Source organism: Rousettus aegyptiacus, unplaced genomic scaffold (genome assembly GCF_014176215.1).
Source record: "Rousettus aegyptiacus isolate mRouAeg1 unplaced genomic scaffold, mRouAeg1.p scaffold_m13_p_8, whole genome shotgun sequence".
In the NCBI taxonomy this organism is placed as follows: Eukaryota; Metazoa; Chordata; class Mammalia; order Chiroptera; family Pteropodidae; genus Rousettus; species Rousettus aegyptiacus.
In genome coordinates this window covers 9233061-9248140 of record NW_023416311.1, presented here as the reverse complement: position 1 = coordinate 9248140, position 15080 = coordinate 9233061, and the positions used below count along the sequence as shown (strand labels likewise).

Genomic DNA, 15080 nt, shown 5'->3' with positions numbered 1-15080 from the left:
GTCTCATTCGTCATGATATAGAGGCAGCCCTGAAAATAAATACAGAATAACGCTGGTGAATTCTAGCTGGTGACGAAGGTCTGCCAAAGACTTTCGGCCAGCGCTCCACGGACTTTTTGTTAAGAAGGGAGAAAAGCCGGCACTTAACTGTGATACCTCCAGTTAAGACTGCATGACATAAGCCGGAAAACCAGAAAAGAATTTCGAAGGAAGATCGGTGATTCCGCTGATTGAACCGGGTGCTGGTGTGATCCCGCCCTCCGCCTCTTGGACCACCAGCTTGAGAAACGGTGGTTGAGTGTGCAGTGGTCTGGTGGCTGGGAGCAACCAATGTGAGTGTCACACACACGAATTATACATCGGCGCTTCATCGTAATCATCCCCGAACTCCTTCCAGGGCACCCCATGAAACGGAAACTCTTTCTGGCTTCCGAATCCTTGACAGCATAACGTGTTTAACTTCGTCCTCACTTTCCACCACGTGTCTGTACTTACTTTCTCTCACACTCCTCTTCATATATTCTATCCCCTGGGCAAACTGGACTTCTCCGTGTCCCCTAAATAATTCTCATGCGTCCACACGCCCTTGCCTCTGCTCCATCTAAACATGTCCTTCCTCAGCTCCTCCTAAAGCCGTACTCATCCTTCAGGTCACACCTCAAGGGTCACCTTCCCCTGCCTTCTCCAGTGGCTATCCAACTTGAGCGCCCATCACCACCACCTGGAGTTTCTGATTCAGAGGGTCTTGGGGGGAAGTCCGGGAATCTGCATTCCCGGGAGATGCTGATGCTGCTGGTCTTGGGCCCACACATTCAAAAACCCTGCCTCCTGCCACCAAGTAAAAGTGGTGATTGAATGGCCATTAGATTTACCAGTAACACCCCCTCACTTAAATATTACTGAGATTGAGGAGGGTCTCTTTGAAATACATCAGGACCTCCCCCTTTTAAGTCACTCTGTTTACCCTGATGTGTCAGTTCCTAGGGCTGAGGTACCATAGACTGGGTCACTTAAATGACAAAAATTTATGGTCTCACAGTTCTGGAGACTAGAAATCCAAGACCAAGATGTCACCAGGGCTGGTTCCCTCTGAGGGACCTGAGGCATCTGCCCCATGCTTCTCTCCTAGCTTCTGGTAGCCTCAGGCTTTCCTTGGCTTGGAGATGGTGTCTCAATTTATGCCAGAATAAAAATATTAGTACTTACTATTTTTAGAAAACATTAGATAAGTCTCTATATCATCTTTCCTCCGTATACATGGCTCTGTGTCCCAATTTCCCCTTTTTATAAGGACACCAGACATTTTAGATTAGGGCCCACTTAAGAGCCCATTTTAACGTGATGACTTCTGGACAGAGCCAATCCCAAAGAAGGCCACATTCTCGGGTCTTGGGTGTTAGAACTTCTACACATATATATTTTTTAAGGGGACACAACTCGACCCATAACACCGTGTCAGGTAACACCTGCACTCCCAGGAGATGGAGACAAACAACTCACTCGCCCTGATGACACATCATCTCATAGATGTCCCTTGTCACCCGTCCAAGCATCAGAATTTGGGCTATTGGAGAAATCTGCTCAGGTTAGCAAAAGCGAATCGCTCGTGTCGTTATGCAATGTGCTGACCTGGTTGGTAGTTTAAATGAAAGGGCGTTGGTAGCCATGTAAAACTTCGGATCTTCATCTCAATAATGCTTTTCTCTCTATAGCTTTCTTCTCTATAGATAAAAACGGCCCTGTTATGTAACTGCATTCCATTGCACTGAGTTAATAACTAAACCGACTCTAAGCCCTTCTGTGGGAACTCAGTGATTTTCTCCTCCCCGTGCCTGAATTAACAGCCCCTGACTTGAAGCCCCCCACCCAGGGTCCAGCCCTGCCCCCCTCCACCTCACACACATTCGGTACCCAGAGCGATCTTTTTAAAAAGCATATTTGACCATAGCACTCTCCTGCATAAAATGCTTTAATGCTTCTCTTTTCATCCTAAGAGAGTGTCTCAACTCAGCAGGACGTTCAAAGGTCTTCATTAATCGGTATATGGCCACTTTTCTCCTCCCACTTGTAAGCCCTCCCCACACCTGATGTCCTTCCAGACAGAGCCTTGCAGCTCCTCTCAGTCCCCATCACACTCCCTGGGACGCCTTTCTCACCCGGCACTGCTGACGTTTTGGGCCCGATAATGCTGCTTTGTGAAGGGCTGTCCTGTAGGATGCACTGCAGGATGGCTAGCAGCCTCTCTGGCCTCTACCCACTAGATGCCAGTAGCAACTCCTCCCCATCTCCAGTTTTGGCAACCAAAAATGTCCCTTGACATTGCCAAATGTCCCCTGGCCTAGATAACTCCAATTTGTCCTTTAAAATTCAGGGCAGTCTCACCTCCTCCAGGAAGCTCTCCGGCCCACCTCCAGGCCACACAGTGTGATGTTTTACCACTTCCCTCGCACTGCAAATGTGTTTACTTTGGGTCTCCCCCAAATCAGACTGCACCGCACCTGCTTCTGTTTCGTGCCCCTGGGGCTAGCACAGTGCTTGCCTTGCGGAGACCAATGCTTCTGTTGTGTTTATGGATCAAGTAAATGAAAGAATGGGTGATTGGAAAGGAAAGAGAGAGAGGCTGGGGGCAGGGGCTGCCCCCTGGTGCCAGATGGAAAGAGGTGTCGCTGCACCCAGCACGTTTTCTCAGCTGATGTCAGTCAGGCTCACCACTCAGATGGGAAGGTACATCTAAAGGGAGCACCTACGAATCTCACTCCAGCCCAGCACCGAGAGTGTTGCTTTGTTAAACCCACACCTGGTAGTTTTCTTCTTTTCTTTTTTAAACTTAAGAGATAGCATTTAAAAAAAAAAAAAAAAGGCAAGAAGCTAAAGATTGCTCAAGCCGATCGCCCCAGACGCAGGCTAAGAGCAAGGTTTATCAATGCTGCCACCTACAGAACAGAAGGGCAGTGGGGAGTAGCCGGCAGAGGGAACAGGCTGCAGGGGCCAGGCAGGGACCCTCCGGGAGAAGGGCCCGGGACGGTGCCATGGAGGGGCCGGCTCCTGGCCCCTCGGCTGGTGGGAGGAGACAGTCTTTCAGACAGGCTCTGAGAACAGGGGGCTAGGCGGAAATCCGCCCCCTCTCTCAGCTACAGAGGTGCTGGGCTGAAGGAGAGAGATCGCAGCCCTACATGCTCAGCGCACCACAAACTCGTAACTACACATACACAAACTCACACACACAAATACACACATTCATACCCCCCATTCACACTATACACACATACACACACATCACCTGCAAACTGTGCACATTCTCTCTGTCAGATACACACACACACGCAAACACACACACACACAAACACATCACAGGCAAACTATGACACTTTTGTACACACACTCACATAAATACACACATACAAACAACACAGCCTCACATTTGTGCTTCTAATTCTTACATCTCCCTCTGCTCCTCAAAAAGTCATTCTGGAGGTTGAGACAGCTGTGGGGGGACACAGAGTTATGGGGGGAGGTGCAGCTGTGGGGGAGATACAGCTCTGGGGAAGTTAAAGCTGTGGGGGGAGGCTGGGAGGTCCCCCACTGCTCCTGGTGGGGTGTCTATTTTGGCAGGAGCTATCAGAGCCTATAACTTCACCTCCGTCCTGGGTTTTAGGAGAGCGAGGGGTTCTCAGTGCTCGCCGCAAGCCCTTCCCAGCCCCTACCTGACATTGGCAAAGTAATCACGGTTGACTCGCTCACTTCCCATCCACAAGTGATTATCCGAGTGGGTGGAGTTCCAGGTGTTAATTAACACGAATTAATTTTTTTTTACTTCCTAAAACTTATCACCTTTTTAATTTAAAAAGTAAATTTAATTTTCAAGACCTCACTTCTTCCATGAGACCTTCCCAGTTTTACAAGCTAATTTTTACAAGCTAATTGTTCCAACAAGCAGCCTACGAAAGGCATAATGCAGAGTAGGAATTCCAGAGGGAGAGGTGTACAAAGTAAACCTTCACAAATTTTGAATCATATTTTCAATGCACTGGGTGGGGTGTGGGCTTGGTAATTAGGGAGACTCTTCAGTAAAGTTTCGATAAAATGACAAATTCTTTTGTAAAGAGATTACTCACTCTGCTGTACCTACTCCCTAAAGCTAAATTATTATAGAAAAGCCTGACTTGGAACAAGTTAGCCGAGTTTCTTAAGGTAGGACATCATCCCCCAAGTTCTTTGAAACACAAGTGTCCCTTTGTCAAGCACCCCGAGTGGGGCCTCTTACGAGCTACAGGTCTTCTGGGGGTCACTTACAATCTCTGAGCTTGTTTCTTTACCTGTAAAATGGGGATAATAATGCCTGTCTCCCAGAAGTGTTATAAAAATATTGCGGTACATATTAGGTGCTCGACAAATGCTGGCTGTCACGTTTGGAATTATCGTGCTCTTCCTCAAGTCCCATCTCTGACTGTGTAAATCTAACGCCTTCCATGAAGCCCAGTTCAAACCCCACCTCCTCGTGAGGTCTCTCCATGGACGTGCTCATTGGAAGTGAACTATGCCGGTCTGTAATCTACACCTACCCTCTGGCCCTTGAGCTGTCCCTCTCCTGGGGCACCTCTAGCTTTCTATACTGCAATATAGTCTCCAGTGCATCTTACATGCAACTCTTTGCCGTAATTACCAGGGTCCATATCTAATTCATCCCCATGTTTCCCTCAGTGCCCAGAACAATAAGATACACATAGTAGGAACTTTGTGTAGGTTACTTATGTGACCAATATTAACAGCATGGCAGACCCTGTGGTAGGGCCCCCAGCATGCACTGCACTCCCCTGCCCCCGACCACCAGATAACTGTCCTTAAGACAATCATGAAATTTCTGGTATACTACCTAAGCAGTAGTTTTAAAATATGTCCACAAAAATTCTTTATTCTCCCCCCAAAACCCTTCAAAGGGAAAAGCCTGGCCGCCTCCTGTACACTCAGTGATTCACTTCTAATGAATGGAATTTGGCAGAAGTCACAGTCTGTGATTTAGGAGATGAGACTGATGAAAGCCCTGTGGCTTCCCTCCCTCTCTCTTGGATCACGCACTGCAGGAGCGGCCAGCTGCCATGACGTGAGGACACCCAAGCAGCCTATGGAGAGGTTCTCAAAGTTGTGAATAAATGAGGCCTCCAGCCAAGAGCCATGTGAGCAAGCCATGCCGGCACCAAGTCCTCCAGCCCTGGTCTGGCCTTACATGACTGCAACCCTGGCCGATGTACTGACCACGACCTGGCTCCTGAATTCTTGACCTGCAGAATGTATGAGATTAAAATGCTGGTTGTTTCAAACTGCTATGGTTAGGGATTATTTGTTATGCATCAAAAGCTGACATACATTCCATCAGCACAAGGTTCAGGAATTTGCTCCAGTCCTGGATGAAGATACATTGAGAGGAAGCAGCTGAGGGAAAGGAGGGAAGGCTCACACACTTACTCACTCCTAAGGGGGTCACAGGAAGGTAAAGCCTCTCTTTTGCTAAAGGATGTGTGTGTGTCTGGATGTAATGCCCCAAATCTCAGAAACCCTTTCGGTACCAGCCTGTGAGTGAAGCCCACAACAAGGATTGCAGGGTAGAGAGAAGGAAAGAAGCTGGGTTCTTAATAATGACTCTCAACCACTGAATCCACTAGTCCCAAAGCCTGATCTACATTAGAGTTTCTAGTCATGTGAGACAATCAACTTATACATTGTAGAAACTACTTTGAGTCAAAATTCTCTTACTTGCTGCTAAAGACATCTCGACTCATTCAAAGATCAACACATTATGAGCTACCTGTTCTTTACAATAGGCACTATCCTTGACCCTTTCCACAGATTATTTCTACTCTCTCCAGGATCCTACAATTTAGGTATTAACGACCCTATTTTAAAGGTGAGGACATTGAAGCTCAAAGAAGTTAAAAAACTTGTCCCAGGTCACATCACTTTTGAGAGGCACAGCTGGGATTCAGCACATGCCTGTTGAACTCAAAGTCCATAGTTTTTCTAACACACCAATATGAGCAAAATGACATGCTAAGATAGCTCTTCAAGACAAATGCCAACTCCCAATCCTGAGCCTAATGTTGTCCTCTGCCACATAGCCTCTCGAAGCTGGACAGGTCATGGTGTGATTTTCTACCGCTCATTCTCTAAGGTATTATTTCTCAATATCTTACAAAGGCAGCATCGACCTTCAATTATCTCAGCTGGGAATGCTTCTGCGAGCAGTCTAGCCCACAGTGAAGGTTCCCTGATCTGAACCCCTACTGTATTGATAGCTAGAACGACACAGTTTAGTGCTACAGGGTTTCCAAATTGTTTCAATCATCCTGACCTGCTCCCATCAGCCCAGCTCTGTTTCTTAAAATCAAATTCCTGCGCCAAATGCTTCTCTTGTTCAGACCTGGTATGCGGGTATCAAAGCATGAGGCGCAATGTGGGTGCTTAATATACACTTTCTCACTGTCTGATCAATTGAAAGGGACAGCAAAATTATTTTTAAAATCATGTCTGTCTACAGCCATGCTACTCTGAACAAGCCCGATCCTGTCTGATTTTGGAAGCTAAGCAGGGTCGGGCCTGGTTAGTACTTGGAGAGGAGACCACCTAGGATGACCAGGTGCTGTAGGCATAAAAAATAATAATAATAATAATAATAAGAGATTTAAGCTGACAAGGTCCTTGCAATCTGTGAGGTCAACCAAGGCTTGCCTTGCCTAAAAATAAATAAATAGATAGATAGATAGATAGATAGATAGATAGAAAGAAAGAAAGAAAGAAAGATAGAAAGAAAAAATAAAACCATGTCTCAATGGCCTTTTGCTGCATTGAGAAGTTTTACTTGCCTGCCCTACTTTACGCTTTTGCTCAATCCTTGTAAAGTCTTTCCTATTACCATCCCCCAAAACCCCAAACTAAGTCACTCTCCTAGGCTATCAATGCGCTCTGTATATATCTTTATTAAAACAAGCATCCATTGCTTTATGATTATATGCTCTTCAAAAGCTCTTGGTGAATCGGGTATGTAAAACACCATGCTTGCAATTCTTCAAGTACCAATGGCTGATATTCAGCAGATGCTCAATAAATGCTGATGAAAAGGATGAACACATTTATCATTTAAATGATATCCAATGTCTGTTCTGTTTCCGTAACTACCACAGGTCTCAGGTCAGGATACTGCAATTAAACGTTTGAGAACTGTCTCCTCTATTGGGCTATGGATTTCCAAGGGCAAGAAACGACTTTTCTTCACCACTTTCTAATATCAAGTTTAGGGCACAAGACAAGGATTTAAATATTTGCATATAAATATGTGATGACTGTTATCTGCTTAGTTAAACATTAAATAGATTACTGTTCCCTCAATCAATGGCCAATGGATTATTGAACAGTTCAAAGAATCTGGTCTTGAATTAAACATTTACTGGCAGAAAACAGTTCAAAAGAACTCTTTTCAAAAAATTGTGGGAGGCTATTAGTTGATGTCATGAATTTTTCTGAGTTGGTGACAGCTTCTTGCCAACTGGCCAAAGCCTTCCTTGATGTCTTGCATTGCAAGGTTGCAGATTTAACTCAAGGATTTCTGATCAGGTTTGCCTATGAAAATGTATCCTTTTTTGAGTTTAAAACTATAAAGTGGCATATTTAAAAAAATAAGTACTCCCTCCCAGGAAATTATTATTTGCTTCCCCCTTAAAGAAGCAAGTTAAAAATGTTCTTCCTGCCCCTTGTGCTCATCAGGGGTCTCTGGCTAGGTTGCACTTTTTTACATGGCGGCCTCCATCTCAGGCCTCTTGGAAACTGGTCTGTACTGCTCAAGCTGCAGAAGAGCGAGGTTCAAAGTGGGACACAGCTTCACCATCAATTAATCCTGACTGATCTTCTGCCAGGGATGACGTCCTATCCTCAGGGTTTGGCAGCAAGCCTGATGGAGATACGAAATGCCAGACTGGGTCAGACCAATGGCCCGTTCAGGCCACGGCACTGTCTGACAGAGGCATCCAGAGACGTTTTGTAGAAAAGAGCTGCATGTGACTTCTATGACATCAATCATCAAAAATGTAGCTGACTGCCTTGGTGGTCCACCCAACATCTATGCCCCCTTCTCCCATGCTGATGGGGTCCCTTTTTTTTTTTTTTTCAGATGTCTATTCACCCAAATAAAGCTCTGGATTAAATCATTTTTGCCTCATACCAGGGTTTCTCAACCTCTGGACCAGATCATCCTGTGCATTGTAGGACACCTGGCAGTGTTCCATAGTTCCTACGTGCTAAATACTAGTAGCAATCTCCCCAAATGCGGTTGTGACAACCAAAAATATCTCCAGACATTGCCTTTAGGGAAGGAGGAGACAAAATTACTCTCAGTTAAGATTCACTGCTCTAAGCTAATATGGTAGCCTCGTTTCCTTAGCCAGTGATTGGTTTAGGGGTGAGCGTGTGATCCAGTTCTGACCAATGAGGCATGAGGGGAAGCCATCTTGAGGGCTTCTGAGGTCCATTTTTTTTCCACTCCTAAGAAAACATGAAATAGAAGGTCCCCCTTCTTTTTCTGGTTGCTGAAATGTCTAGATATGACACCCAGAACTACAGCACACATCTCATAACCACCCTGAGGCTGTGGCCAATGAGAAGGATGCCAAAGTCATTTTTTAAAAACCACGGCCCCCCAGTTGATTGAACCAACAGTAAGGCTACCATACCTCGAGCTTTTACAGTCACATGAGATAATAAGTGTCCTTACTGATGAAACAAACTTGAATTGGGATTTTGTTACTTGCAGCCAAAAGCATCTCAGTAGATACGCCTTCCTATCTTCTCTATGACAAATGCATTTTTCTTCTCCACTCATAAGTAGACCAAACATCACCTCGAATGCATTCAGAAGCCATGGCGGATAGTTTAAAGAGCCCCAGGTTCTGAGTTAGATAGAACTAAGTTCAAGAGCAGCTCTGCACATGCACCTCTGTCATCTTTAGAAGTCACTTCATTTTTCTCATCTCTAACAACAGTAATTCTGCATCAATTCTGCGCTCCTTTGGGATTTTATGATGGTCAAATGAGATGGCACGTATGAAAATGGCACATCTACACACTCACCACCCAACAGTCAGACATTCCTCTAACATGTACTAAGTCCGACAATGAACTAATAAGCACAGTGTCGATCAGTTTCCCACCCTTTGCACTGCTGACATTTTTGTATTGCTGGATGATTCTGTGTGGTGGGGGCTGTCCTGTGCATTGTAGGGAATTTAGCAGCATCCCTGGCCTCTACCCACTAGATGCCGGTAGCACCCCCTCCCCCAGTTTTGACAACCAAAAATGTCACCAGGAATTGTGAAATAGGGGCCATTTGCCCCTGAAGGACAAAATTGCCCCTCGTTGAAAACCACTGGTGTAGATGATGGAGGTAAAGAGATAAAAACATTGGCTCTTTGACCTCAAGGAACTTAAATTCTTGTGTAAACATCCATTTATTTTATTATACCTTAAAACTACCACAACCATTACCTGGTAGCAGGTAGATCATAGGTGATTCAAATGCTAACCCCACTCTACTAGCTTGGGAATGTTACTGTCTCAATCTCATTTTCCTCATCCAGAAATTGGGAGTTATAAAGCCTACCTCTCTGGGTCATTTCCCAACTTAAGAGAATGAATGCAAAATACCTAACAAAATGCCTCGCATTCAAAATTAGTACTTAATACAGTCACGTGCTGCATGATAACAGTTCAATCAACAATGGGCCGCATACGAAAAGGTGGTATACCATATAACCTGGGTGTGCTGTAGGCGACGCCATGTAGGTCTGTGTAAGTGCACTCTGTGATGGTCGCACAATGATGAAATCACCCAACAATGCATTTCTCAGGACGTATACCCGTCATAAGCAGTGTACAACTGTATATGTTGGCTTTACTTATTATTGTGTTCTTAGTTTAAAAATAGTTGTCTGGTTTTAGGAACAGGACCTCGGTTCCAGGTAACCTTTTTCACTTTGTTCCATGATTCCACAGACTGGAGTCTCACACCTGATAGAGGCGTGGTGGGTGCTCCACCAAAACCCCGTCAGATCTTCTTACCATTTCGGCAAAGCCAGCTTGACTTGCAACAGCCAGCATTTGCATCTTTGTTGGAGCACGACTCTGCAGATGGTAGCCTCCCCCCTGCCCAGACACTCTGACCCAGCTGCATATCCTACCCTGGAACAGGCCTTAAATGATGACTGATGGGTACGGGAGCGTAGCCATGCCAGCTCCCTCATCCCTTGGCAGGGATAACTCTCAGGCAAATGTTTTACATTGCCTCCTCGAGCTTTCCTGCAGCACTAACTTTCGGTGGCCCATCGTGGTATCTGGCTTAGTGACATAGCCCGTATTGGAGGACTTCCCTGCCTGGTGCCACCTCTCCTTTCCCTGGCCAGTGCCTTAGCTTGCCCCAGACAAACTGGGTACACTCTGTCTTTCGTCGAGGTCTCTTTCTAGAGGAAACACAACTTAGATACTTTCCTTTTAGTTTAGAGACTAAGATTATAGGATCTAAGGCTATACCTGTCTGGTTAGAATCCCATTCCCAACGTTTATTAGTTTTATAGTTTGGGTGAGTTATTTAACCTCTCGATGACTTCATTTTCTTTATGTAAAATGGAGATAATAATATTTACTTCACAAAGTTATTATGAGGACTAAATGAGTTTATATTTGTTAAATAACTCAAAGTTGTGCTACGCCCCACATAAGAAATGATTCTTTTAAACCCCTTCATAATAAATCCCAGTCTCCTTGGCGCCTGGGTCAAGTTTCCAGGGCTGGAGATTGCTGCCCACTGTCTCAAATCAGCAAGCACATCAGGAATTGTTTAAGAATCTAATTTCCGAACACAGTCAACAGCAAAAAGGAAACTTCTCCCACTTTCCCCAAGCACAATCCCAACCTTCACTGGTGAAGACATATGTGAGGACATGTTGCTTGCAAACTACCTAGATTCCTGAGTTTGAATTAACACTCAGGAAATGTGTCTGGTTAAGTCTGCATCTGTGGAATAATTCCTCCGTCCTGGGAAACAGACTTGAGATATCAATGTCCCCAAATGCTGACATACCCAACACTGTGCCCTGCAGAAAAGGGCATTCCTCAGGCTGTGAAATGGGTAAGCAGTAGTCCATCCTGCTGGACACCCCCACCACACTTAGCCTCCCCTGGGCTGGTACTCTAAGTAGCTCAACACGTCTCAGTGCATAAAGGATTTCTTTCACCACTTTCTCTTTCCACTTCAGCATTGTGAAGTTTCTATTTCCTAAAACATTTCTACATTGCTGTTGGGATCTCAATGCAAGTTCCAGGACCAAATTCTACAGACCTGCTTCCTGATGACACAGAGGAAGGAGAAAGGAGAGACTTTCTGGCCACGGCCCCTGCCTGTCCCACATTCTTGGATCAGGAACTTTCTTCCCCTAATCTGAGCTAATTGCCTCCCCGTTGTTGCTATTCCAAAAGACAGTCAAAGGGTTGGAAAATCTACAATAGTATTTTAACTTTCTGGTACGTCACACTCCACACTTAAATAGCCCTCCCAAAACCAAGAATGCCTCTTGGCAAAAGCCCAGTGAATGTCGGTGAATATTACCATCAAGAAAGACCAGGACTTTGTATTATGGGTGGTAGGGTGGCAATGAAGGAGTGAGTTACCTACTTATTTACATAAATTTATTTCTAACTTACATGTAAGAGTGTTTACTTCGTGCCAAGCATTTTACACTCATTATCTCAAACGTCACCTTGTCAGTCCCTGCATGACCAACTTGTTTAAATGGGCAACATCTTGCCCAGGACTCCCCATTCCCCTTCCCTCTGTGATTTTTGTCCATCACACTTAGTATCTTCCAATGTATTATCATTCACTTATTTTGTCTATTTCCCCTGATTAAAATGAAAGCTCAATGAGAGCAAGAATTTTGTGTTTTTGGTGAGCAATGCCCAGCTCATAGAAAAAATTCAATTAATATTTGCTGAATGAATGAATGAATGAACAAATGAATGAATCTCCTGAAATAACCCAATAGAAAAGCCACAGTCATCACCATACCCATGCCATCATTCCTGGTAGGCAGAATAATGGCTGTGCCCTCATAAAATGTCCATGTCCTAATAGCAGAAACCTATAAATGTGTCACTTTACATGGCCAAAAAGACTTTGTAACTGTTATTAAGGATCTTGATATGGAAAAATTATCCTGAATTATCTAACTGGGCCCAGTGTAATCACAATTGTCCTTATAAAAGGGGAGTGGGAGGGTTAGTGGGAGAGATTTGAAGATGTTATGCTGCTAGCTCCGAAGAAAGAAGAAGGAGCCATTAGCCAAAGAATGAATGCAGGAAATGAAGGCAAAAAATTATATTCCGCCCTAGAGTTTCCAGAGAAACACAGCCTTACTCTTCCACACCTTGATTTTTACCTAGTAAGACCTATTTTGGACCTTGGTCTTCCAAAATGTATAATTTGCATAAGATGATAAATATGTGTCACTTTTAGCTACTACATTTTGGGCGCTTTGTTATAGCAGCAAGAAGAAACTAATACACCCATTACCCAGATGAGCAACCAAGACTTGGGATCCTGTCCCAGGTCCCACAGGTGGTTAAATGGTGGAATGTAGATGTAAACACAATCAGCCTAACTTCAGAGCTCTTCCTCTCAACTTCTGCACAAAGTCAAAGCAGTCTGAGCTGGGTGTGTTGGTCAGATTTAAAAAAAAAAAAAAAAAAAAAAAAACCTGACTAACACTCAGCTCCTGAAATTTTGGTGCTTTTATACCATGATCACTCACTCTGCAATCATTTTAGCACTTACCACTATGCACTTTAGGGCATGCTTTTTCCTCTGTGTGGAATTCCTACCTCCCAGTTCAAATGACTGCAGTCAGCAGTGAAAATGCACAAATAGGTATAAGATGCTTCTCCAAATGGATCTCAAAGTATAGGGGAGCAGAGTCATAAATGACTAGCAACAAAACTCTGGGAGGGTAATTTCCATGGGTGCAGGGTTATAACCTTTTCAAAGGTATATATCAACTCACAACACTGTGCTGTTTTGTTCTTGATAGTAAACCTGGAATGATCATAAAACACCAGCAAGACTGAGGACATGGAATTCACAGAGTTTGTTCTCTGTTTTCCCCCCTGTTTACAGAAAGCCCACTTCCTTGCTGGATCTCAGCATAGCAAGGTATGTTTGGACACGTAGAAGGTCAATGTTCCTTAAGCCCTTGGGACTTGCTTTTTCTCCCCAGCTTTACTGAGGTATAATTGATGAATAAGATTATATATATATCTAAAGAATAAAATGTGATACTATATACACACACTGGCAAATGATTACCACGGTCACGTTAATTAATACATCTATTATGTCATAATAGCTACCTTTTCTTTTTTTTTCCCTTGATGAGAATGCCTAAGGTCTGTCTACTCTTTTAGCAAATTTCAAGTACACAATACAGTTTTATTAACTATAATCACCTTGCTGTACATTAGATCCTCAGAACTTATTCATCTTAAAACAGAAAGTTTATATAGTTTGACTAATATCTCTCCATTTCCCCCCACTTCCCAGCCCCTGGCAACCACAATTCTACTCTCTGTTTTAAGCATTCATAGGTCAAGCCTATGAGTTCTAGTTCTTTTTTCTTCATTTCTTTTTTTGATTCCACATATAAATGATACCATACACAATATTTTTCTTTCTCTGTTGGGCTTATTTCACTTAGCATAATGCCCTCCAGGTTCACCCGCAAAAGTAATTTTTAAAGTGCTCTAGGCATGCAATGTTGAAAGAGATTAATTCTGCTTTGGGTGTGTGTATGGCTGGGGGAACAGGAAGAGGAGATATCAGAGAATAGACTATTTGAATTGAACTACGCGAGATTCCTAAGATTCTTCAAGGAGGAAGGGCATTCTAGACAGAGGAACAGCGTGAACCAGAGCAAGGTGGGAAGACATGAGAAAAAGCATTCTAGGGTGAGTACAGTACTAGGCACATGGTTCAGAAGATGGGGAGAGAGACCGACCAGGTTCTGCCTGACCTGCGAGGCTGACCTGCTCCTGTCAGCCATGGGGCCAGCTCAGATGTTTAAGCAGAAGGGTGACATATTTAGATAGGGATCTTATAAAGACTACACTTCCAGCAGTGTGGACATCATAATGATGCCTTTTTCATTTCTCAGATCACTGTCAAATGCTAAAAGAAAAAAAAAAAAACCTCTTTTGAAGTACAAAATAATAGTTGATAGATGGTCATGGGGACGGGGAGCACGGCATGTGGGAATGCAGCTAGCATTAACGTAATGGCGAGGTGGAGAGCCAGAGGGGAAAAAGGGCAATTAGGGGATCATTGTATAAACTATAGAAACATCTAACCAATGTATCGTATACTTGAAACTAATAAAATAAAATTTTAAAAAATAAATAAGTCATTTCATGATGCAAAAAAAAAAAAAGTCTTTTGTTTTTGTTGGGAAATCCCAAGCTATCTGGTTTTACTGAAGATTTCAGTAGGAAAGCTACAGAATCATAATGGACTTGAAAGATAAGTTCCTAAAAGGACTAGGATCGAGGCCAGAAGACAATGTCACACATGCCGAAAGCAATGTTGTCAAAAAATTCGAGAGGTTATGAAATCTCACTGTGGAGGAAAATAACAAAAAGATAATCCTAGTGATAGATGTACTGTCCTGATCCTTTAAGCTATTCCACATTTGGAATAGGAGAGAAGAGGAAACTAATTTTCAAAGAACCTATCATGTTTAATTTTACACGTAAGACCTGTGAGGTGGACGCAGATATCACCACATTACAGTTAAGAAGACTAAGGATCGACTATGGAAAACGGTATGGAGGCTCCTCAAAAAATTAAAAACTACCATATGATCCAGCAACTCCATTTCCGGGTATATATCTAAAGGAAATGAAAACAAGATATCAAAGAGATATATGCACTCCTATTTCATTGCAATATTATTGACAACAGCCACAGAAACAGCCTATGTGTCCATCAAAAGATGAAT

General features: G+C 43.7%; 1 protein-coding gene and 1 pseudogene across 10 annotated transcripts in view; one reads left to right on the top strand and one right to left on the bottom strand.

Moving 5' to 3' along the window:
* GRIN2A (glutamate ionotropic receptor NMDA type subunit 2A) overlaps positions 1 to 15080 on the bottom strand; it is a 522696-nt gene that overhangs the window by 224736 nt on the left and 282880 nt on the right. The window lies entirely within an intron of this gene.
* Positions 6525 to 6643, top strand: LOC118607617 (annotated as a pseudogene).